The sequence below is a fragment of the Etheostoma spectabile genome, chromosome 20, assembly GCF_008692095.1.
Source record: "Etheostoma spectabile isolate EspeVRDwgs_2016 chromosome 20, UIUC_Espe_1.0, whole genome shotgun sequence".
In the NCBI taxonomy this organism is placed as follows: Eukaryota; Metazoa; Chordata; class Actinopteri; order Perciformes; family Percidae; genus Etheostoma; species Etheostoma spectabile.
Genome location: NC_045752.1, coordinates 25,011,957 through 25,022,612, shown reverse-complemented (window position 1 = coordinate 25,022,612; position 10,656 = coordinate 25,011,957). Strand labels below are relative to the sequence as shown.

The window sequence follows — 10,656 nt, the reverse complement described above, 5'->3', positions numbered from 1 at the left end:
GGTCAGTTCATTTTAACACTTTCACCCCCGATGCTGATGTCTTTAGGCAGCTCCTGCAGTTTTCCCCCTCCTTTCGGATGTCAAACACCAACATAGTGAGTTGCTTAAGTTCCTTCTCCAGAAGTCCTGGTCCATAGCCCAATAGAAGGATATCAGACACAATCAATGCAGAACCATTCACTGTGCAGTAACTATGAATTAACCATAGGACAAAAATGCCCTGGCCCTACTCCTGCTACTATTCTGCAAAACCTCAATATTCTGATCCCTCAGCTTCATCTCATCAGAATAAAAATCTATCAATAATTATACTAAAGTTTTTTGCAAGGACACAGCAAATATATGAGTGTTAGAATGTTTAACACTACACAGTTATAAAATAGCACTGCTAGTGTTGCCTGTGACTTATTTACGTTGTCAGATCAGAGTGTTAACCTTTTTCATGCAGCCTACAATGTTAAGGCAGATGTAAACCACGCCCTCACGTAACGGCTGTCAAGGACATAGCCAAGACCAAAAAACTTTCTCCTGCGCCATTTTCTTTCACGAGGGGAATACGCAAGAAGGTAAGTGCTTAATTTCACAATCTGACTGGATCAACACTTGGTCACATGCATGCTATTTCATGCTAATTTACATTTGCTTCATAACTTATTTAAGTTGTAACCGTCTGTTTTGAATTGAATTCCACTTCCAGCAAAGTACTATCTGTGCGTAATAGCTAGCTAGGTTATAGCAAAGATTTTAGCATGACTCAATACTCTCAGGTTATAACAATAGTGAACAGTGATAATGAACCTACTGTGTAAGCGGGAATATATTGTTGGACTTTTAAAAAAAGCAAAGTTATTAGGTCGTACTAGTTATGTCAGAGTTGAAAGTTGCAATGTGCAGTGGGCGGGAGTAGCACCTTCAAGCTGTCTAACATAAGCTAACGTTAATGTAGCTAGCCACATTTGGTTGCTGCAAGCTAAGATGGTGAAAACATGTATGCTAGCCATCGGTGACTGACTTATGACTTATGACATGGACTTCTAACCATGTCCATATTTGTCTACAAAAAAACACCGCAACATTGAAAAGCATTACTGGTGCATTGTAGAACTACACCTCCCATCAAAGTTAGCGGTGTCGTGCTATTTCGCACACTCCCTAGTCTCTGAAAGTCAAGGGCCCGCGTGAACGTTCTTCCAACCACCGAATGCATTGAGTAGAAATATACCAACAACGAAGAAAAGATAAAGGAATAACAGGATGAGGAATTAGAGAGGCTCAGGTCACCATGGACATATTTGGATATATGCAAATATGTGCATAATACAAATAAAACAGAATCTAGAAAAATAGAATGAACTGGCATAGGCACTGATATTCTTTAAAATCTTGTTTCCTGTAAATGTCAGTCAATCTTAATCTTTGAAACTGGTACATTGGCATGCTTAACTGTTGGCCTGAGACTTATGTTATATCTTATTTTTATTTTTTAACAAAGAAATGCTGGTTCAAGTGAAGGGCAAGGGCATCCTGAAATGGGTTTTAATACCAATGAAGGATGACAGCTATGATTACTTTCAGTTCATTCAAGAGGTAAGTAAAAGGCCTCTGATTTTTTCACATCACACCTATTTTATTGCATGCCAAAATGAGCCAGTTCTTGATTATTAACAGCAGTGTATAAACCTCATGATTATTTGATGTCATTTTCCCTAACAGCACTGTAAGTTATTTCATCATGGCATAGGTTAAACCTTAATGGCATGTGGTTGTGGGGCTGTTGCCAAAAAGCTTCTAAGTGCATTACTGCCACCTTCTTGTGGTTTTGCATTACTTACAACCAGGTGTCTATTATCCAATGAGATAAAAAGGCATTTCTATGTATAGTATAGTAGTTGCAGGGATGCAGAAGTTTTTACAAAATTAGTGTATCAACTTCTGTTAATAGTTGGGAAATTACAGGTAATTTTTTGGATCTCAGTTCCAGCTAAATTCAACCTGCCAAATGAACCTGAACCTCGCCCTCACAGCAGTTAAAGGGACGTGGCAATATTTAGGGAATTTAGCTTATTCATTGTCTCCCTCAGAAGATGATACATAACCCTCTTGTCTCTGTGCGTGCAGTAACTCAGTCTGACACACCCGTTATTTGCCTAGTTTAGCATAGCCCATTGAGGTGGCCAGAAGCAATAAGCCTATAACTCTCAAAAGTAACAAAAAAACACCTCTTAGTGAAGAAAGTAGGTCAACATGGGATATTTCATGTTGTTTAATCCATCATCATTCATTGTATATATTTTAGGGTTGCAGACTGGCGACCAAATGGTTGAAGTATATTGTTGGTGATATTTTATTCCCTGCTGTGGTGGCACTGTAATCCAGGAGGCAAAGATAATATGAAGGAGATATATATTTTTTATGGACTTTTCCCTTGGTTGAATAGCAGTGTTTCCCACACATAGACTATTTTGTGGCGGTGCACCACACAATCAACACCGGCTGCCATCCATTTTTTTAACGCTATTTAAAACACTTATTAGTTCAGCTGCATTTCCTTTGCCGGCTCTTCTCCATCTCTCTATCATTCTAGACACACATACAGAGCCCCTCCCCTCCGTGCACACAGCATCTGTCTAACTTTGCTAGATTTAGGGAATTTTCAGACCCCCTCAGCAACTTTTTTTCATAAAAGCAACTAGAAACAAATCTGGAGACTTTCTGTGTAAAATTCGTCAGTATTTTACAGTGAGCACGCAAGGTATTTCTCTCCTGTTGCTGCCAAAACAGTCACCTCTCTTGGAATCTCCCCTCCCCTCCCTGTTTGTGTAGGCAGGTAGAAAGGGGAGAAGGGACAGGGTGCAGGAGCCTGTGTAGGTACAAGAGACAGTGGGACGCGACGGTAGGAAGCTGCAGCTGCAGCTGCAGCAGCTAAATTCCAGTGGTTGCAGAACGTCTGCGTATCGGCTCCGTGCTCCACCGTCCTTCTTTGAGCATTCTTTATTGATAATTTTCCCTTCCTTTGTAGAATTTATTTTTTTAACTTCACAGATAGGCCGCCTAAATAATAATTATAAGGTAAAATAAATTCCTGTTTTGAATTTGTGATTATTTGGCTTAAGGTTCTATTTCTTTCTTTCTACGTTGCTGACAAAACCACTAAGCTGATGATTTGTCTGCCTCTTTGGTGTTAAAACAACCACAAAATACTGTTCCTAATTTCCTCTTCAACACTAGGTGGGGACGAGCATGGTGCCATTCCTTGACAGAGTTGGATCAGCACAGCCTTTCCTCTGTGTTGGAGAAAAAAAGAGTAGCATCCAGTGGTTTACACCATTCCCTGCGTGGTGCACACAGGTGTGGCTGCCTTTGGCAAACTGTTTAAGGCCCACTTTGTCTCTGCCATATCCCATGATGAGGCCTTGTGCAATTTCTTCACCTTCATTCAGACTACCGTTTATGGGATTGACGTCGGCACTGCAAAAGAGTCCACGGGTCAAGGAAATCTGGGCAAAATTGATCATATTGAAGTTTGAAAATGTTCACCTGTTACATTTGCAAGGTACAGCACAAAAGTTGCTCTGTTCTTTTTCAACATTTGAAGTTTAGTCATGCTTCGTACCCAGGACGTAAATTGCTTTTGAAATGTGGCGAGAATGGGTGTTCTTCTGTTTTTTTGCACGTATTTTGGACTTAAAATACAATTGAGAGTACATGGAGACTGTGTCGCTTCAAGTTCTGTTAATCCTTTGGACAATGTTGACAGTAATGTTAGTGTTCCTGATCCACTGCCAAGTGCAGTTTCTTTGGTCAGTTACCCAGCTCCTCTTGAAAAAAGACAGTTACTGGATATGTGTAGTTCTACAAGCATCGGGAGTCTCTGAAAGTACTGTGCAGTCTGTAAATGACGTCCATGTCCAAGCACACTGTTCTTAAATGTCTTTCATCTGAGGTAACTGAACAAACTCTTAATAAAGTTAAATACTTTTTTGAGCAGCTTGAAAATCCATTTTCATTCCATTCATTCAACACTGAAACTAAGAGGCAAAGACATTTTGAACCAGTAGAGCATGCTCCTGGTGTGCGTTATGATCTACGCAACGATAGAACTACTGGTGTATACTGTCAAATTCCTGTTAATGACAAATTTGTTAAGTCAAGGTTCACAACCGGGGAACTCAGTGACTGTTTCCAGCAAGTAAAGCTTCATGAAGATGGCATTTTCAAAGACATTAATGACGGTTCATATTTCAGAAGTCACCCATTATTTTCACAGCAAGAACATGCTCTTCAAATTCACCTTTATTATGATGATTTTAAAATGGCCAATCTACTAGGATCTAGAAAGGGAATTCATACACTTGGCTGTGTTTACTTTAGTTTTGGAAATTTGCCAATGATGCTGAATTCAGTTTTGATGACCATGCATAGTGTGGTGCTTTTTAATTCAGAGGACTTGAAGAAGTATGGTTTTAATCCATTCCTACACCTCTTGTTCAGGACTTTTGGAGACACAGATACACCATTAAAAAAGTCTGTTATTCAGGTTACTGGGGATAATTTAGCTGTACATGGACTGTTTGGTATGGTTGAATTATGCAATATGACATGCTAATACAGACATTATGCTAATACTGACAATTATGCAGTGGATATTTTCCCCGACCTACTAGAAGGTGTTGTACAGTATGAGTTAAAACTTCTTTTTCAGTATTTGGTGAATGACTTAATTTCTTTAAATGCCCTCTCTCAAAGGATTCAACAGTAGAGAAAGAACAGACTAAGTGGAGTCAAAGTTAATGATAGTAGCAATGACCTCGGGCTCAATGCTATCCAGTCTTGGTGCCTCCTGGAAATCCTCCCTTGACCTAATGACCAGAACAGCAGTTATTGGAATGTGATTATGCTTTTGATTCAGATCGTCAACATTGTATTCTCAGCAAAAATAACAGATGGTATGACTTATTATTTGAAGCACCTCATTTCTGACCATCACAAACTTTTTAAGTTGGTGTTTACAGATAAGAGGCCCATCCCAAAGCATCATCTGATGATACACTACACTAAAATAGGTCCACTTGTACGCATAGTGTATGGGGTTTGAAGGCAAACCCAACTTCATTAAGAAATCGGTGAAGACATTTTTAGTTAGTAAACAACAGCATCAGTTGGCTTTTTATTGGGAGATTACAGTTAAGTCCTGTTAAACATGTCTCAACTAGCAATCTAGAGGCCAGTGTGGTCAGGTCTTGTCAAACTTTGTACTGTGTCTAGTGTCTCCACTACTTCCTGGGTGAAAATCCATGGAACAGAGTACCAGAATGAACTGTTTGTCTGTGTTGAAAATTTAATTTTAAGTTTAATTATGAAAGATGATGAAGTGTTTCTTTTGGCCACTAAAGTTTGTTCATTTCGGTAAATGCATTTAGCATTGAGGAGGTGGAGGATGTGTTCAGTGTGATTTGTGTGGCTGATCTGATCTATTACATGACCTTATGCCAGGCAGTTTTCACCTGAAAATAATGAAAGAATGTATTGAATTGTCAAAAATGAATACAAAGGTCCTTTTCTCTACAATCTTTTCCATTTGTCTTTTATTTCAGTTAGAAAAATTTGACCCCCAATAGTGTTATTAGTATTTACACCTAGTAGTGTCAACTATTAGCCATGTTCAACACAGTTTTGTTGTCTTCATACTACACTGGTGTTGGTGTTGAAGATAGCAGTGTTCTTTTTTAACATTTTATTTTAACACTAACACCAGTGTAGTGTGAATACAACACCATAAATTGTTGTATAATGTTGGTGTAGTGTTGATTTTTGACATTATAGAGTGTTAAGTCAACTAAAATAGGGTGTTACCTTTCTAACATGTTTAAAAATGTTAATTTAACACGGTAGAGTGTGGATGCATATAGACATTTTGCTGTTGTTAATATTAACACTGTGGGTGTTAATTTGACACCGACACATTTGCAGTGTAGCAACGACTATGATTCATTGAATATTGCCAAAAGGGATAAGAATATAGATTTAGGAAAATGTTGTGTGGTTGATGAGCCAACATGTGTGTATAACTATTTCTTGATGTAATAGACCACACACCATGAGCAGCAGAAGTGTGGCATTGTGGTGACATCCATATTACTGTGGAAACTTTACCATGATCATCATCTGGACCTTCTCTCAGGTAGATGAGAGCTTTCAGCACACACTCTCTCCGAAAATTAATATCCTCAATTTAGGACAACAAAAGTGTAGTTTTTGAGTAGCTGAAAACACACATACACAGCAAAAACAGAAGCGTTAATTTAACTTCTGTAGAGTTAAATTTTACTCTGTTTAAGATAACATTTGGTCCCACTTGAAATCAGTGTTAAATTTACTCTTTGGTCAGTGTCAAATTTTTATAGTTAATTCTACTCAATATAGGGTAAAAATAACAATGACATTTGTAAAAGTATTTAACACTGTAGTTTAACCACACTGCTAAGAGTAATATGATTAAACTGTATAAAGTTAATCTAACTACAATTGTATTTTAAAAAAATGACACATTAAAGTGTAGTGCTATTTACTTTTCATTTTCTGTTTTTTTTTAAATAAATCATATGATGTAGTGTTACTGAATTATAGAACTATCAACACAAGATGCAACACCCACATTTATTGTAAAAAAAATAAATAAAGCAGTTCAATGTCACTGAATTTACATTGCACACCCATTGCCTTATCTATGACAGAAAAAATACATGTATAACATCGTAAAAATGTTCACCAGAGAAAGCAGTATGGCATGACAAGGAGAGCTTTGTCAGTCCCTACATGCATGGAAATGTTCTTGAAAAGTTACTGTAAGGAACGGCACTGCGAGTAGCAACAGCCTTTCACACATTATCAAAAGTGACTCAATCTGATCTGACTCCATATATCTGTGGCAAAGTTGAATCTGAGCTGAATCAGATTCAACTTTGCCACAGATAACCAAGTAGAGAACCAAGTATGGATGGTAAACAAATCCTTTATGTTTAGCCCAATTAATCTTCAAACTAAAAGTTGTTGAACTTTGCCAACTATATGCCATTTGATTCTGATGCTTTTTGCCAGGGTTTTCGTAATATTTTAAAATGATTTAAGCTGTTTTTTGAAAAAAAAAAAAAGCTTGCCTTTATACCTCATACACCAACTATATGAAGTGCAGGCCCAATTATCTGGTGAATATAGAAAATGGTGCTTTGGTATAAGGTTTTTTGGAGGATACAACTTCTTAAACAGTTCATGAATATCTCACTTAGAACCCAGAGGGTTGGCAACCTCAAAGTCGTCATAGAACATTTGGACCTGTATTGTCTGCTTTTCAGTTGAGAACATGGGGGGCCTTTTAAAAAAAAGATCCAAACATCTCAGTCTGGAGTAGCTAGTAGCTGAGCTTTGCAACATTTCTGCAACATACTGACTTATAAATATTTACTGCAGTGTAGAAAAAATTGGAATATACAATACATGAATTTATCTTGAACTACTACCTGATCATATGTTCCAGACTTTTTATTTCATCTTGTGTCAAATCTTGAACCATCTTCAACCACATTCAAATGGTTATTTCCCAATTGTGAGTCATGAATTTAGAATTTTGAAAGGATTCTCTTACCCTTCAAAACACGCTTATACTTTCTTGCACATTTCAGTTTCTCTTGCTTTATCACTATCTCTTTAGCATGCTGATGGGTATCTTTAACAAGCTCTTCCATGGAAATCACAAAACAGAAAGGACAGCTGCACAACTATTTACAATGCATGGTGGAGATAACTCTGACCCAGCCTCTAAATATTCAGTCGACACTTCAACATGAGAAACATTACTTGTGTTGACGGTACTTAGAGGATATGAAAGATTATCTTCTACAGGATCAATTAAACTGCTTCCATGGCACTTATTAAGATGCTTTCTAAAACCAGAAAAGCTACCAAAAGAACGTGAGCATCCTTCTTGACCACATTTCAGAAAAAGAGTCCTGCCTGTAAATACAGGCAGGTTGTTGGGACTTCCATGGTCACTTTTGCAAAGAAAACACTTTAATATCTCAACAAATGCACCATTCTTGCTCGCAACTTTGCAACTCTAGGAGTCTCCTTTGTTTCCCCCATGTTGATGTTACAGATGATTGTTTGCACAAAAGTGAAAAAGCTGGGTGATGTTGTCTAGATGCTGCTGCACACTGGTAACAACCTACAACAAAACGCATTCAACCGAATTCTTTTGGTGACTAACCTCTGCCAATAGATCAGATCACATTTTAAACAACTTTTAAGCATACCTTTTGAAATTTGATGAGCTGATCTACAGCTTGACATCTTTCGCCAAAGCATAGCATTTAAATTGACAACTTGCACCATTATGCACATGTATACTGCACACCTACATAATCATCAATAAAAAGTAAAACAGTTCCATCCATACCATTCACAACTTCAGTAGCTGACTCAGCATTGTGCATCAAATCCAAGAGTTCTGTGGTGGGTACAAGGGCATGGCTTTCCTTTATTACTTTTCTTTTGAAAGTTGTTGGCCTCTTGTCCAAGAATTTGTTGGCCGTGGCCTCACCAAACAGAAGTCTGAACTGTTATCATTCTGTCTGCAATGTAACACACATAGACAGGAGCGATGAGTGATACCTGATGCTACATTGGATATTTTTGGTGATAGAGTGAATTAAGATGTCATACAAGTCCTGGTGTGTCCAGAAATCGTGGAAAGATCAAGAAGACATCTGAAGATTTGGCTTCATTTTTGACCATGAAGGTCATTTTCATCTTCTCATTTTCATCTTGTCCTAGCATGTGAATTGAAAGTTAACATCACACTCAGTTAACATTGCACAACACAATTTACGTAATTAATAACTGTAAAATAATGACAATGTTTCTTTATAGCCCATCTATATGCTTAATGCTTACCCAAGTGTTTCTTTTCATCTCAGCAGCAAGTATGTTATCATCTGTTTTCTGGTGGCATCTGTCAGAGATTTGTTTTTTTTCCGTACTCTTGCATTATACGTTCAGCACCAGGCTTTGATGTTAGGATTTTTTCAATTAACTATAGGTAGAATACAATGTGCTTTCCGTAATTCTAAAACGTTATCTAATGCTGAAAAAAATAGATCTAAAGAACACTTCCCGTGATGAAACAACATTCAGATTGGATTTAACAGCAATTTCAACCACTTACTGCTTTTTCTTCATAGTTTATTGTGGCATGGCCTTTTAGGCTGGCTACTTCAACAGGGTCACACATTCAAAATGACGTCAAATGTGACCAAGCTTGATGATGATTGAGAGACAGCTGTTCATTATGAAATTTGTACAAAACATAGAACGAGAAACTGTTATTTTAATACAATGTTCTCATTCCGGCCTTTAAACTAAACAAACTAATTTGTGAAATGTCTGAATGAATACCAAGTCCTCCTTTGTCCAGCATTATTCTGAAAGTCCCGGGTGACTGCTTCAATATTTCTTCAAAAACCAACTTCTGTGTCAGACTGGTCATACACCTTAATGTCTGGCTGTCTGCTTTCTGCTATGTTGAATTCTTACAAGAATCAAAGGTCTTATGGATTCACAACAGGATGAAAGACAAGGATCTACACCCAATTTTTATGTTACTGAAAACATAAAGCACAGCAGAAATGAGTATGGACCTAACTAGAACTTATCACAAGATAATAGGTTAATGCGGTATTATTTTGTCATTAGGGTGATATTGCTTTAACCTAATTTCAAGAAAGCCTTGAATGTCAGCTCAGACAGCTTGACATATTTCTGCTCTTCCCTGACCTGAACACACAACAGCATTTTGCCCCTGTTAACAAAGAAGATATCTATTCAAATGGGTGTAGGCTAGTTAGAATTTAGAGCCACGTTGTCCCATTAGCTACCAAATAACTATATGCCAAAGTTAGCTAGCTCATTAGCTATTTTAGTTCAAACAGTAGCGCTAACTGTTAAATGGTTAGGCAATGTTAAAAAAACGTCATGCTATCAGTAATTTATCAGAAGCATGCTAACATTACCAGTATATATATATATATAAAATAAAAACAAATTAACTACTGGGAGCTACTGTCTGCATAAATGTTTTGTTTTTAGCAATCCAGCTATTATTACTTTTTGTTATTTTACGCATTCACCATTCTGACGAACTTCATTTGTGAAATATGGTCACACAAAGAAGAAAAACATCCAATATGGATTGCTAGCTAACTATTAGTAGTATTACCCCATGACAAGCACAATCTGCGTTCATGCCAAACCGTGTCCTTCAAACAAACTGATTAAGTTAAAATTGCCTATTTTAGAAGAAGATAAGATAAGATGAGATGTCCCACAGTGAGGAAATTGCGGTTTGCAACAACAAAGATAAGAGAGGATATAGATAAGTGTCCAGAGATAGATAAGTGTACAAGATATAGCAAACTGTATTATTCAATAATTACACATGAATTATTAAATTGCACTATGAAAATTGCCCAAATGAAAAATTATGCACAGATGTACTAATAATGGCACATGGGATATATTGTACAGAGTCAACAGTGTTCGTTGTACAATCTGACGGCTGCTGGAGGGAAAGATCTGCTGTACCTCTCCTTCACACAGCGGGGG

At 37.4% G+C, this 10,656-nt stretch overlaps 1 protein-coding gene and 1 long non-coding RNA gene across 2 annotated transcripts in view; both read left to right on the top strand.

Moving 5' to 3' along the window:
* The window catches only part of dio2 (iodothyronine deiodinase 2), a 19,415-nt gene that overhangs the window by 3,559 nt on the left and 5,200 nt on the right, over positions 1-10,656 (top strand). The window lies entirely within an intron of this gene.
* On the top strand, positions 353-3,889 carry LOC116670628 (uncharacterized). Its single transcript, XR_004327082.1, has 3 exons — positions 353-566; positions 1,493-1,587; positions 3,229-3,889. It is a non-coding gene; the product is annotated as an uncharacterized LOC116670628 (long non-coding RNA).